Source organism: Rhamphochromis longiceps, linkage group LG11 (assembly GCF_057381845.1).
Source record: "Rhamphochromis longiceps isolate RC_006_pf linkage group LG11, R_longiceps_female_GT1.1, whole genome shotgun sequence".
NCBI classification, from domain to species: domain Eukaryota; kingdom Metazoa; phylum Chordata; class Actinopteri; order Cichliformes; family Cichlidae; genus Rhamphochromis; species Rhamphochromis longiceps.
Genome location: NC_140567.1, coordinates 2,292,016 through 2,304,841, shown reverse-complemented (window position 1 = coordinate 2,304,841; position 12,826 = coordinate 2,292,016). Strand labels below are relative to the sequence as shown.

At 42.6% G+C, this 12,826-nt stretch overlaps 1 long non-coding RNA gene across 5 annotated transcripts; it reads right to left on the bottom strand.

The window, feature by feature from the left end:
* Positions 1-5,229: 5,229 nt before the first annotated feature.
* On the bottom strand, positions 5,230-11,425 carry LOC146658391 (uncharacterized). 5 transcript variants are annotated; one of them, XR_014913709.1, is made up of 5 exons: positions 11,240-11,425; positions 10,298-10,427; positions 9,498-9,586; positions 5,887-7,546; positions 5,230-5,696 (listed from the first exon to the last, which is right to left on the bottom strand). It is a non-coding gene; the product is annotated as an uncharacterized LOC146658391 (long non-coding RNA). The 5 variants fall into 5 exon arrangements; XR_014913707.1 differs by having other exon boundaries at positions 5,232-7,546; XR_014913710.1 differs by having other exon boundaries at positions 5,307-6,216.
* Positions 11,426-12,826: the final 1,401 nt, after the last annotated feature.

Below are 12,826 nucleotides of genomic sequence, written 5' to 3'. Positions count from 1 at the left end.
TGGCCTGCATTTGTATAGCGCTTTTCTAGTCCCTAAGGACCCCAAAGCGCTTCACACTACATTCAGTCATTCAAACATTCACACACTGGTGATGGCAGCTACATTGTAGCCACAGCTGCCCTGGGGCGCACTGACAGAGGCGAGGCTGCCGGACACTGGCGCCACCGGGCCCTCTGACCACCACCAGTAGGCAAACATGGGCAGTGGCGGTCCTAGCCCTGGGCGAACACTCCCTCTGCCCCCCCACCCACCCACCCACCCACACACACAAACACACACACACACACACACACACACACTACAGTTTTTTACAGACGCTAGGACACATGTCTCAATACTTAGGTCACTTTTGCAAAACTCTTCACACAATCCTCCTAACTGACCGTCAGCTTGGCAAAGCAGTTCATTTCACATTCAAAATGCACTACAACTACCAAAACACTTCATTCAGGTCTCAAATAAACTCATTCTTCCAGAACACTAGCAAAGGTTGACAGCCGACAAACACACTTTGTCACCCACAAAACAATGACCTAAAAAACACTAACAACATGTAGCATTACACAGTGTTTCCTTGTGTAAAACAAGGACACATCTCTGTTTATAATTTCAATATATGTTACTGGAATGAATCAGACATCATGCAGAATTCGTTAATATTTGTTTATGTATTTTTATGTTTTTGCACTAAGTAATCCCAAAATACAAGAATTTGTATACACACCATCCACTGATACACATACAATAGTAATGCTAATCTACTCGGTCTTCTCCATTTGGCCACAGGTTCTCATCCACATCACATCTTATGTCATCTAGGGCAACACACCTAGGAAAGAATCTTCTGGCTGCCAGAATTGAAGGAGTTGAACAATTGAAGGAGTAACACCTGTGTAGATGTTCATCTACAATGAGAATCAGCTGTGGCTGGTTAAACTGCATTTTTAGATTTAAAATATGTTTCAATAAAATATTGCTGTTGGATTTTGCTGTCTTATTAAGTTTTGCATTGTGTTATTGTTTTGACCATAAGTTTAACAGTTTTGGAAACAGTATGTAAGCACATGCAAAATGTCCTGTACATACAAAGATTTTTGGCAGTTGTTGTGTCTGAGTGAGAAGATGATTCATGAAATTTGAGAGATGAAGTCATTGAATGCATTTTGTGCCAAAACAATGATAACTGGTCCTCAGTTTAGCCCACATAGACTTCTGTTGTGCTCACTGTGTGAGGAGTTTTGCCAACGTGACCTAAGTATTGAGACATGTGTCCTAGCGTCTGTAAAAAACTGTAACATAAAACTGTTGTCGGAACCATACTGAATTTCACCAGAGAGACACACACACACATATGAAGAGAGAGAGAGTGCACATAGTATGCAAACAGCCACCAAACATCCATCATGATTCATCATACAATGAGAACAGAACAACTCAACAACTGACAATGACTAATTAATATTAAAATCTGTAACATAATGTTTGGAGTTTAGTCTGTTACTGTTGCTATTTTTACCATTTCTTCTTGGAGCAACTGTAACCCACATCATTTCCTTCAGGATCAATAAAGTATTCTGATTCTGATTGTTTCAGGATGACCTGCCATTATCCAATCACACATCTGCTTACCTGCATCTTTTGCTCGTTTCTCCTCCTCTTCTTTTCTATTTTTTCTAAACTGAAGACATGATGGCTTTGAACTTTTCTTGTCCATCTTCCATTGGTTTTAATTTTACACTCCAGTATGAACACCTATGCCTCAGGGATCACCACAACATAACCTAATAAACCTACACCTTAGTTCACTTTGTCTAGGGTTTATTTCGCACAACCCAGGATTCAAATCATGAATACATAATAGGCTTGGATTTACAACATTATGAATGAAATGTGGTCTACTTGGAAGCAGCAGGACTCTCCTCCCCTTTCCAACGGCTTGTGTGTGAGACTTTAAATCATCAAACTGTAAATGTTAAATTGCAGTTGTCAGATAATTTTATGCAGGTAAGCAGATGTGTGATTGGATAATTTTATGGTGAGGATTGCAGTTGTCATAACTCTCACTGCTTTTTTCTGCTGAGGAGCAGCTGGGCGTTGTTCCAGAAGAAAATATTTTTGTACAAAACTCATCACAAGGTTGGTGGGTGAAAGATACTATGCCATTAATTAAAGGAAAGTAAGCTTTTTCTTTTAAAACCTCCATGAGTCAAATGACCATCATGGTATAGAGGTTAAAGTTAAAATCTTTAGAAATGCATTTTGTCCTTAGTTTTTCTTGGCTCTCAATACTTCATATTTTACTTTTCTTCAGGACACTGACATTGTTTTTGGAACCAGTGTTGAACGGTGCATCAGTTGTTATCCTCACCATCCTGCAAGATGACGATGCCGATACGTCTGTGTGAGACTGTGCAGTTGTGTTGGAAGGAGACATCGTGCTACATAACGTTTAACTATAAAGACACATCTCCTGGATGCACTGGTACGCATCTTCAGTGATGTATCCTGGGGTCATCAGGTGTTTCGGGTCTCACAACATCCTACACCCTCGCCCAGGCGACCCAGCCGGGGGTGATCAGGCCCCGACTTGTGTACCAGTAGCTACCCATATCTCCTATATGATATATGCAAGTGACATTTTTTACTGTAACAGCGATTCATACAGGAAAATAATGACTATTAATAAGGTTTCCCAAACGGTTGCATCACACTGGTTATAGGAACATAGTGAAGACAAGTTATTTAGAGAGTAAAAAGAGGTTAGTTTCTTTTGGAGTAGAGCTGCATTTATTAAGAAAATTTTAAAAAGACAGGAACACTCTTTAGAGGTTTGTGGGTGGCTCTTAAAAGAGCCGTTGTGGGGAAGTCACTCAGACTTCAAACAGGCTACTCCTTTGGTTGCCAAGACACGGCTCCCTGCGCCGAGAAGTGAGCCATGAACTTCTCCCTCACCAGGACAGCCTCTCTGGAGGAGTTGTTTGCTGCTACACGACCCAGGCCTTGCAACGGCTCCACCACAGCAGGTGCCACACCCCTCACAGCAGGTGCCACACCCCTCACAGCAGGTGCCCCTCTCTCGGCACCTCTCTCGGCAGAAAATTGTGGAGAACACACATTGCCTTCACGCACTTCTCCGCAATTTCAGGACAGAGCTCCATGGAGCGCAGATGCAACCTCTACTGTGAGGGAGAGAGGGAAGTTCCAGCGCTCCTGGAATCCCTCTGCAATGCACCGCCAGTCTGCAGTTGAAGGCACAGCCATGAAGTCGTCCACTAGACAGTCCCAGATGGACGTCGCTACCTGGGGGGTGATCTGGCTCACCGTGGACACACCAACTCGAAAACTGAATGTGATGGTCCTGAAGGAGTCCCCGGTGGCAAGGAACCTGGACAAAATGCTGCAGTTACAAAATACATTATTCAAATTCCAAAATACTTTTGTGATGTCAGATTTAAATTACAAAACATAAATCTTACATAAAACCTTTTGTAATTATCAGGATAATTGCATGATATATATTAGATATAATCTAAAACAGTCTGCTGGGATTATATACAAAGATTCAACTATCCCAGAATTAAACCAGGTCTAAATAAAAAGGAGTGAGTATCACTACAAAGGTTAACCCACAGTGGTCCTCATACCACAGTCTGATATCAGCAAACAGCGAGAGCATACACTGATAGGACACCACAGCCATGCTATCATTCAAACACTGATAACAGCATAAATCGAATTAAATCGGGACTTGATGAGAGCTTCTGAGTATCACTAGAAATATTATAAACAGTCGTCTCCGTACCACAGTTTGCTTTCAGTAAACACCGACAGCATTCGTTGATAGCATAGCACATCCATGTTAGCACAGGTATCAATAAAGGACTACCGTATTAAACACTAACCTCAGGCAGATGGACAGGCGCTCTGCAGGTGGGATTGAGCGCCTGTAGTTGGTGTCTAGGCGGGCGATGCTGGGACCAATGCGGGACAGCAGGTCCTCAAACTGGGCGAGTGAAAGACGGTGGTATTGCTGGAATTGGCCGTCATCCAGGCGCAGCTCCTGGAGCAAATGGTGAAACTCACCAAACTGCTCACGCGTCTGGAGGACCTGATGGACCCAGGTACGGCGAGGACGTCCTTAACGCCGCTGCTCTGCTCCTTTTTGGCTCCTACCTTAAAGCACACTGTGCGCTGTCGATCTTACGTGCTGCACAATAATGTTTAACATTTAGTATTTACTGTTATATTCCCATAGATCATCATGATGTTGTTTATTTTATTGCTCTAGTCTTCTTCTGCTTGTTTTCTTTTTTCTTTCTCAACAGGTGATCCAGGAAAAAAAAAAAGACCCCGACGTATCAGCCAGAGGTCCCTTTACTACAGTTCGGAGCCGCGACCTGTTTTATATACGCGCGAATAGTTTTCTATACGAGATCGCTGCAAAAAGTGCAGCCTTACCTGATGTGCACCTACTGTTACTCATTTATATTAAGATTTAAACATCTAGTTGGTGTTGGTGTGGAGAGTAACCTTCAGTAACAGTAATAAATCACACAGCAATAGGACATTCATGTAGTTGTAAAGTATTCAGAATACATTACTTCTATAATCTTTGGTGGAATACATTTTAAAATGAACACTGTCAACAGGTTAGCACCTCATACCACAGTGCAGCAAAGCAGTCTCATGAGCGCTGGGAAGGACACGCCCCAAAACAGACAGTGCAGGAGATGACAAGGTTAGTAAATGTATGGTGAAAATTATACTTTTAGTTATCTTGTTAGTTATCTACAAAATCTGCTTCTCACATATAGGGCATTTCCAAGATTTTTTTTCAAAACTTCTTTAATTTCTTTCATTACAGCTGTCCTGTGCCAGAAGTTCTGTTGACCCACAGTGAGAGGCATCATTTCAGAAACACCAGGAAGACTGAAACTCATCGCCGGGATCAAGCAGGGCTCGTGATCTTCACCAGCAGCTCCCTCACAAGAAGGATAAACCCAGCATTTCATGAACACTGATGGAGACCTTTGCTTTGTGGGCTTGTGGCCCTGATGAAGGCCACAAGCTGAAACGCGTTGGTCTATTATTAAAGTTGTTCATCTTCCCTCAAGTGTTAGAAGTACTCAGATAATCCTCCGAGGGTCTGGACTTTTACATAATATCATAGCTTTAAGTCCTGTAGAAAGTTAAATATATGTTGTGCTCTCTGGTTACTCTGGTATGAATGACTCTGAATTACTTTATGATAAATAACACACTATTGTCAAAAACAGTGAAAGAATTCCAGATCACAAGTTTTTAGTTCAAATACAAGTAACAACCTTTGACTTGAATCAGGTTTTATTTAATTGTGTCAGAGAAAACATCATGTGCTCTTCATATAGCTGAGTACATTCAGTGTTTAAAACAGAAGTTGTGCAGGTCTGAGATCAGCAGCTTTCTGAAACACCAAACTGAGGTCCTGTTAATGCTGATGTACAGTGACACAGTTACAGGGGTGATTAATCCTTTTGACTTTTTGTCTTTAAATTTATCAATAAAACAGCTGCAGCTTTCAGTGACAGCACATGTGGTACTTTAACCTTTGTACTGTTTTCTTCAGTTAATTTTGGAGTTACTACAAAGAGTGAAGATATAGGATGATCTGTCTGCTGTCACTGGGTGGTGCTGAGGTCTGAATCTGAGGACGGCTCCTGTAATCACAAACAGAATCATCACAAACTGAAATATAAAGTTTATCTCAAATCTGAAATAGAGCTGATCCTTCTCTGTCCTCACACACTCAGGATCTGAAGTTGTTCAGTCCTACAGTTCTGCCGACAGCTGTTTATTTTTTATTTGTTTTAAAGGTGTTAGGGAGTCTTTTGACAACCAGAAGTATACCTGTACAAGGTTGCCTCAGGGATTCCAGAATAGCCCCACTCTTTATGCAGAAGCTCTGAGAAAATCCATGTCATTTTGCACGCTTCCTGCCCCAGGTAAATTCCTGCTATACGTTGATGATATCTTGATTACAGGCTACACACAAACGGATTGCAAAGCAAACACACACAGTTTTGCAACATCTAGCAGAGCAAGGTCTCACAGCAAGGTCTCACAGCATAAATTGCAATTGTGGAGCCGAGAAGTAACGTACCTTGGCCACAGACTGACAGGACAAGGCAGACAGCTGTTAGACAGCAGAAAAGTAGCTGTACAGAACGCTCCTAAAACCTGTCACCAAACAACAAATGATGAGTTATTTAGGTCTCTGCAACTTTTGCAGATGTTGGATACCTGAATATGCACTGCTGGCCCAACCTTTGCAAAACCTGATCTATGGCAAACACTTAGCTCTGAAAGATGAAATAGAATGGACACCAGAGGCAGACAAAGCATTTATTGACTTAAAACTTGCCCTGCAAACAAGCACAGTTTTAGCTTTGCCTGACTGTGACAAGCACTCTCCTTCCTGCGGAAGTAGATGGTGCCGAACACAGCTGTATGCAGAAGCTAACTGAAAAAATGAAACCCCGACCAGACATTTTTAGTACACTGCAGCCTACTTTTGTAGACACTGTTTTAGAAGCGAAACCTTTAGCTTCCTCTTTTTCAGCACAGAGTGCAGAACTAGCGGCTATCATACGTGCATGCTGCGCAAAGGTCGAGAAATAGAAATATATAAATATTCACACTGACAGTCAATATGCGTTGCACACCAAAAAAGATAATTCAGAAATTACTGAAGGCAATAACTTTGCAGACCGAGCAGCAAAGAAGGCAGCACAGCAACCTGTACAGACTTTGATGTCTGAAACCTCACATCTAATACCACTTGATGTACTTAAAGATGAACAGAAAGCCGCACCTATTGCAGAGCGTAAGAAATGGCTAAAGTGTGGAGTAGAACTACACAATGACTTACTGACCTGTAATGGCAAACCAGTATTGCCACAATCCCTACACAAGACGGCAGCATTAGCGACACACGGATTAACACGTGTGTCGGAAAGGGGGGAATGTCAGATATCCTCCCTAAGCACTTCACGGGAGACCTTTTTCCCACTGCCTCTCACTAGTGAGCCTATTAATAAGTCTATAAGAGAAACCACCCTAGCAGAGTGGATGATTAAATTATTTGAGAATAAAGAGATTCTCTCCAGTTTCTTGCAGGTTGCAACCAGGTGATTGGATCCTGATCAAAGTGCTCCAGAGAAAGAATTGGAGTTCACCAAGGTGGGAAGGCCCATATCAGGTCTTACTCAGCACACCGACTGCCTGCAAAATAGCAGAAAGACCATCTTGGATCCACCAAAGCCACTGCAAAAAAGTGAGTGACAACACAAGCATAGACGCCGGTTCCCCCGACTCCTAGGTGTTCCCTGGTGGAGGAAAGGGCTGTTTGGGTATATCCCGCCCTTTTGTCTTCTCGCCAGTGGTCTACTCACCTGGAGCCCGGGTGTGCCTGGTCATCATAAAGAACCTTGTCCTCATAATGACTGGCATTGCGCTCCTAGTGAGCCTACTGATACTCACCTGGACAGACGAGGACCCACAGCACCACCTGCAGAAGAAATGGTCATATGACAACTTACACCTAAAGGATATGGACAAAGAGCACAACCACCCCTGACTGAACAATGCCTGGTACCGGTACGTCTACAACCGAGTACATACAGAAGACAACCACACTGGCTGCTACGTCTGTTCTCACCTCCCAACAACAGCAATGCAAGCCACCCTGTATGGAAAATCACCCAGCCTTTCCGAAGCCCTATGTATATTCTACAAAGCCACCAGCGGAACATGTTCCCCCGAAGACATCTTCTTCTTCAAGGTTGAGTTAAAGACACAAGTCTCAAAACCCGACCTGCCACGGTGTAATGGAACACTGATCAACTATAAACCTAATGAGGTAGTATCTTGTGCACCAGAGGTCTCAGACTGGAACTACAGCTGTGATGACCGATACTGGGTACACCTGAATGCGACCAATGACAAGGGAAAATCTTTCAACGTCAGGAGGGAACCAGGAATACAACATCCAATGTGTTTCACCTTCGCATACGGCAACAGAAAGCTGGGGATGAACCAAAACTGCTCCCAGACTTTCCGGATGCCGCAGGACAGAAAGGCACGGATAAGCTTCCTGAATGGCACATATTGGGTGCAGGGTACAGCTTGGGCATGTGGCTCAAAGACATACTTCACCATCCCACCCAACAGCACCGGACTCTGCGCCCCAATTTTAGTGTCAGACCACACATTCAGAATATTCCATCAGGACCAACCAAGACGCAAGAGGAGCACTGATGACGTGCAACCTCATGATCCAATCTGGGGCAGTGATGTGCCAGCGGAGTTCAAGTTGTGGACCACCGGACAGAAAGTCCTGCACTCACTTTTCCCATGGATCGGGAATGGAAAAAACATGCTAAGAATCGAGACTCTTGACTACCGATTTGGACTTTTCCTGAACAGCTCAACATGGATAAACAAGGCTCAGAATGAGGAAATCGACGCGATCAGAATAGTGGTCATGCAACACAGAGTTGCCCTGGACATGATTCTCGCTGAGAGAGGGGGCCTCTGTGTCTTATTCAACACCACTTGCTGCACCTATATTCCAGATAGCGTGCATTCCTTGACCATGACCACCGCCCTGGAGAAGTTACGACAACTGAGTAATGCACAGCAACAAGACTATGTCATGAACACAGAGGACTGGCTGACCTGGCTGCTGAGCGGCAGCTGAAAGACCCTCGTGATCAAAGGACTTGTCTTGATAGGAGTTCTTCTTTTATTGCTTTGCATGTTCTCAACATGCATTCTACCCTGTATCAGATCAATGATTGGCAAAATGGTACAGGCCACAGTGATCACCTATGTTGGACTGCCACAAGAAGATGAACCGGACGAAGAAGATTTAGTATAGGAACACACACATTCGCATATACTGAATGATGCTACAATTGAAAATGTTATGTGCAAGTGATTGTTAGCTGATAATAAAGTATGATTGAAGTGGTGAAATACGGTAACAACAGGGAGGGATGTTAGGGAGTTTTTAATTGTTTTATTTGCTTATGCTTCAAAAGTTATGTTATACATATTTCACCAGACACAGTTTTCTGTAGAAACAGGAAGCTGACCCTGTGACACTGGCCTTTACCGCAAGAGACCAGCACAGAAATACATATCCGCAGAAGTTGACTTGCATTATATTATTCTTAGAAATTGACTTGCAACACACATACTTTGTGACACACACACACACACACACAGACAGCATCAGAATCTGCGTAACAGGAAATGTGATTATATTTGCATATTGACGATGTAACCTATAAAAATAAACGAATACTGCAGTTCGGTGTGATTAGCTCTGAGCTTTTCACCCGTGCAGCACGTTAACCTACACAAGTGTCTCAGTGTTGATTATTCACCTGACTGTTTGTTAACTGAATATCACTGACAAAAGGCCTTACTAACACATTTTCTAACATCATGTTTACCTGTGAGTTGTTGATGCTTTATAAATGGACATCTGCAAAGATGAGATGATGGAGCAGGTTTCAGTCGAGGTTCAGTCTGCTGCTGCATCCTGGTCACAACATACAGAGGTGTTATCAGCTCAGTATTGAACAAGAAATATTAATGCTTCAAATTATTTGTCCTAAAGGATGCAAGCTATACAGAGTACTGCACATGTGACTTTGTGAACATAACTCATTAAAAATAATTCGGACAGTTTTTTAACCTGAATATTTGCAACAAACAAAAAATACACAGAGTCAGTGCTAAAAAATAATCAGAGGAAAAAATTAACATTTTAACTTAAGCTGCCAAGCGGAAGTAGTTGGTTTCAGTACATAAGTATCGGGCTTTGCTATTTAATCCGTAGCTATTGACTAATGAGGGGTTACTGAAGTGCCAGCTTTTTAAAAGTTGGCGTTAATGTCGTTCCACATGTGGAAAGCGACAGAAAACATGCTTCTGTTTGCACATATTTAATAATCAGCTCTGCACAGGAGCAGAAGCAGAGTCCAGCCTGTTGCTCTTACAGTATAATACTCATAATAAAAGTACAGTAACCGTGGTTAGTCACTGAGCAGCCCGGTGCGTTTCTCTTGATTTCTTTAGTCAGGGTAAATTCATTCACCTGCACGGGTTAGCTAAACGACCTTTACAAAACAAGTTTCCCCGACAGCCGAGTGCTCACCTAACACACAAATCCTGATTTACAAGTACAAAATATTTATGAGCACAATTTGAGCCCATATACTCTCTCTACCACAGCTGCCTTTGAACTTGCCTGGGCCAGGTCTGAGTCCAGCTTTGCTACTCCTGCCAGGTCACATGACACAGGGGTGTGCTCTGATGTCAGCAGGCAGGTCAGTGGAGCCCTCTGGTGATGGATATATGGCAGTGAAACAGGAGGAGGCCTGAGAACAGACAGCAGGCTTAACTAGCAGGACAAAGTAGCATGTAGTACTTGAAGGAGTCATCACAGCCAATCAGCTCTCAGGAAGATGGAACATCATATAAATATTTCTCTTCTTTCATTTTCATCAATGTATTTCCTTTGATAGATTTTCTGTCAATACTTCTGCTTGATTAGAAGCTCATAGGCAGTTCCTGTCACTCTACAATAAAACAATTGTAAAGGCTGCGCTCTCTGCCCTCCCACTAGCTGACACAAGTAAACTGTGTATATGTAAGCATTTAAACACTGCAGAGAGTCAAATTAACAGTAACACTATTTTGTCTAAGTCCGCCATTGTAGAAATTCTTTTCACCGAAACAATAACATGGCGCACAATGTGACAATAAACGTATAAAACAAATTCTTACCTCGCAGCAGAATAAATAATCAGTATTTTAAGGCTACTGCATGTATAGATGTCACTGCTGGCTCACATAAGCTAGCTCTGAGACCCGCCAGAGTTTACGCCACAGTTGACTGTCGCGAAAGAGTCGTAAATCACCGGCATTGTAAAACTTAAAATGATTCCAGGGCATGTTATAAGAAAACACCCAATAGATGTGCTGGATATTAAACGGTATCAAACGACTAAATGAACACAGGGTTACAATTACATGCTCACGTCGTCACATCGAGAGTTTATTCATTAATCATCAGAGTTCAACAATGTTACATTGTTGAAAGCAGCTTCACTAACGCCAGCAAAACAGTATATAAGAGCACAGAAACAGCCGTGCTTATCGACAGCTCGACATATCCTCAACAACTCACCTCAGTATGGCTGCCATCGGTCACCTTTTAACTCCGTTTTACAGCCTCTTCCAGAAATTGAACGCGTTCGCGGTGCACTATACACATATGCAGCATATTTATTTTACTTGGTTTTAGAGTTGGAGTATTTACATATTGATCTGAAATATTTTGCTGCTGAGCAGCGGAGCTCCAAAGGGTCCCCTGTAACCATGGTTACGCAGATTCGTTCCGACTGTCACGTGACAGAGGAGAACCTGTTTCAAACGATACCTGGATCAACCTGAAATCAGTTTGAAAGCAGAAGAGGACAGCAGATTGAGAAGAGATTTCTTCAAACGGTAAGGAGCTTCTAACAAGTGATATCTGATAAGCTTAAAACTTAAATCTTAAATCTAATGTCCAGATTCATGCTAAACTTTTCTGATTACTCCGTGAATCTGTTCATGTTTTGAATCGGGTAATTTCATGGTGAGAAATGTCTTTGACCAAAAAAATGCAGGATTAATTGACTATGTGCACGAGACAATGCTAACTTCCTGTTTTGAGACCGGATGTGGGGTTGTGCATTTCCGGTAGCTTTACTTTGCGGTCAATCGCTACTGCGAAGATATACTCCAAAATCATGTCCAGAACTCGAAAACGGAAAGATGGCGTTAAGTTACAAAGAGCAGAAGGTGGGAACACTCACCGCTGCTGTGTCATAACAAATATAATGATCAATTTTGACGTTTAAAGCGTTTAGATCGATCAGTTGTTTACATCACTCAACACAAGCAGAACTGCATCACTGCAGCAGAAGACACATCGTCCACACTCAGAAGCACATCTCTGTATAGTGACTGGTCTCATGATCTAAACAGGCAAATGTTCAGCATTCAAACTACAGGTGAAGAACAGTCAAACCAGATGTTTCCCCGTTATGTCGAGATCAGCTAGTCAAGTACACACCTACACAGCATGTCAACAAACCGTGAAAACCACACAAAAATGAATGATTGCTGGTAACGGTTTCTATACATTAGTATGTACGAAGGGTATGTTGTGACTTACCTTCAAAATTACAGCGGTCCCTCGCTATAACGCGGTTCACCTTTCACCTCGCTGTTTCAGATTTTTTAGTGCAAGTTTGCATGCTTATTTTTACGGCACATTGTGTCCTGCGTCCTGATCGCTGCAGACGATCTCCTCCGTGACGTCTCTCCTGTACAGTACAGAATCGCTGCATCGATGCTAGCAGTGTGACTCTGAAGTGCAGTACTGTATGTCCACGATGTCCACGAAACATTTTGCAACGTCAAAAAATAAATTTGGCTACTTGATTTCACCTCTCGCTGGTTATTTTTAGAACATAACACCCGCGATAAACGAGGGACAGCTGAGAAATATAACATTTGAATCCCTTTTCTCTTTTGCTCTGAGGCGCGGGGAAAAATATCGACAAGTCGATGAACATCATTTACAGATATATTGGGTAAATGCCCGAGACATCTATAGAAATGTAAATCGCCGCTTGATTCATTCATTTGCTTAACTTGTTTTGGACCGTAAACCAGGCGCGAATAGGACACCGGAAACAAAGCTCCCCACAGGCGTTTCCGCACCGGA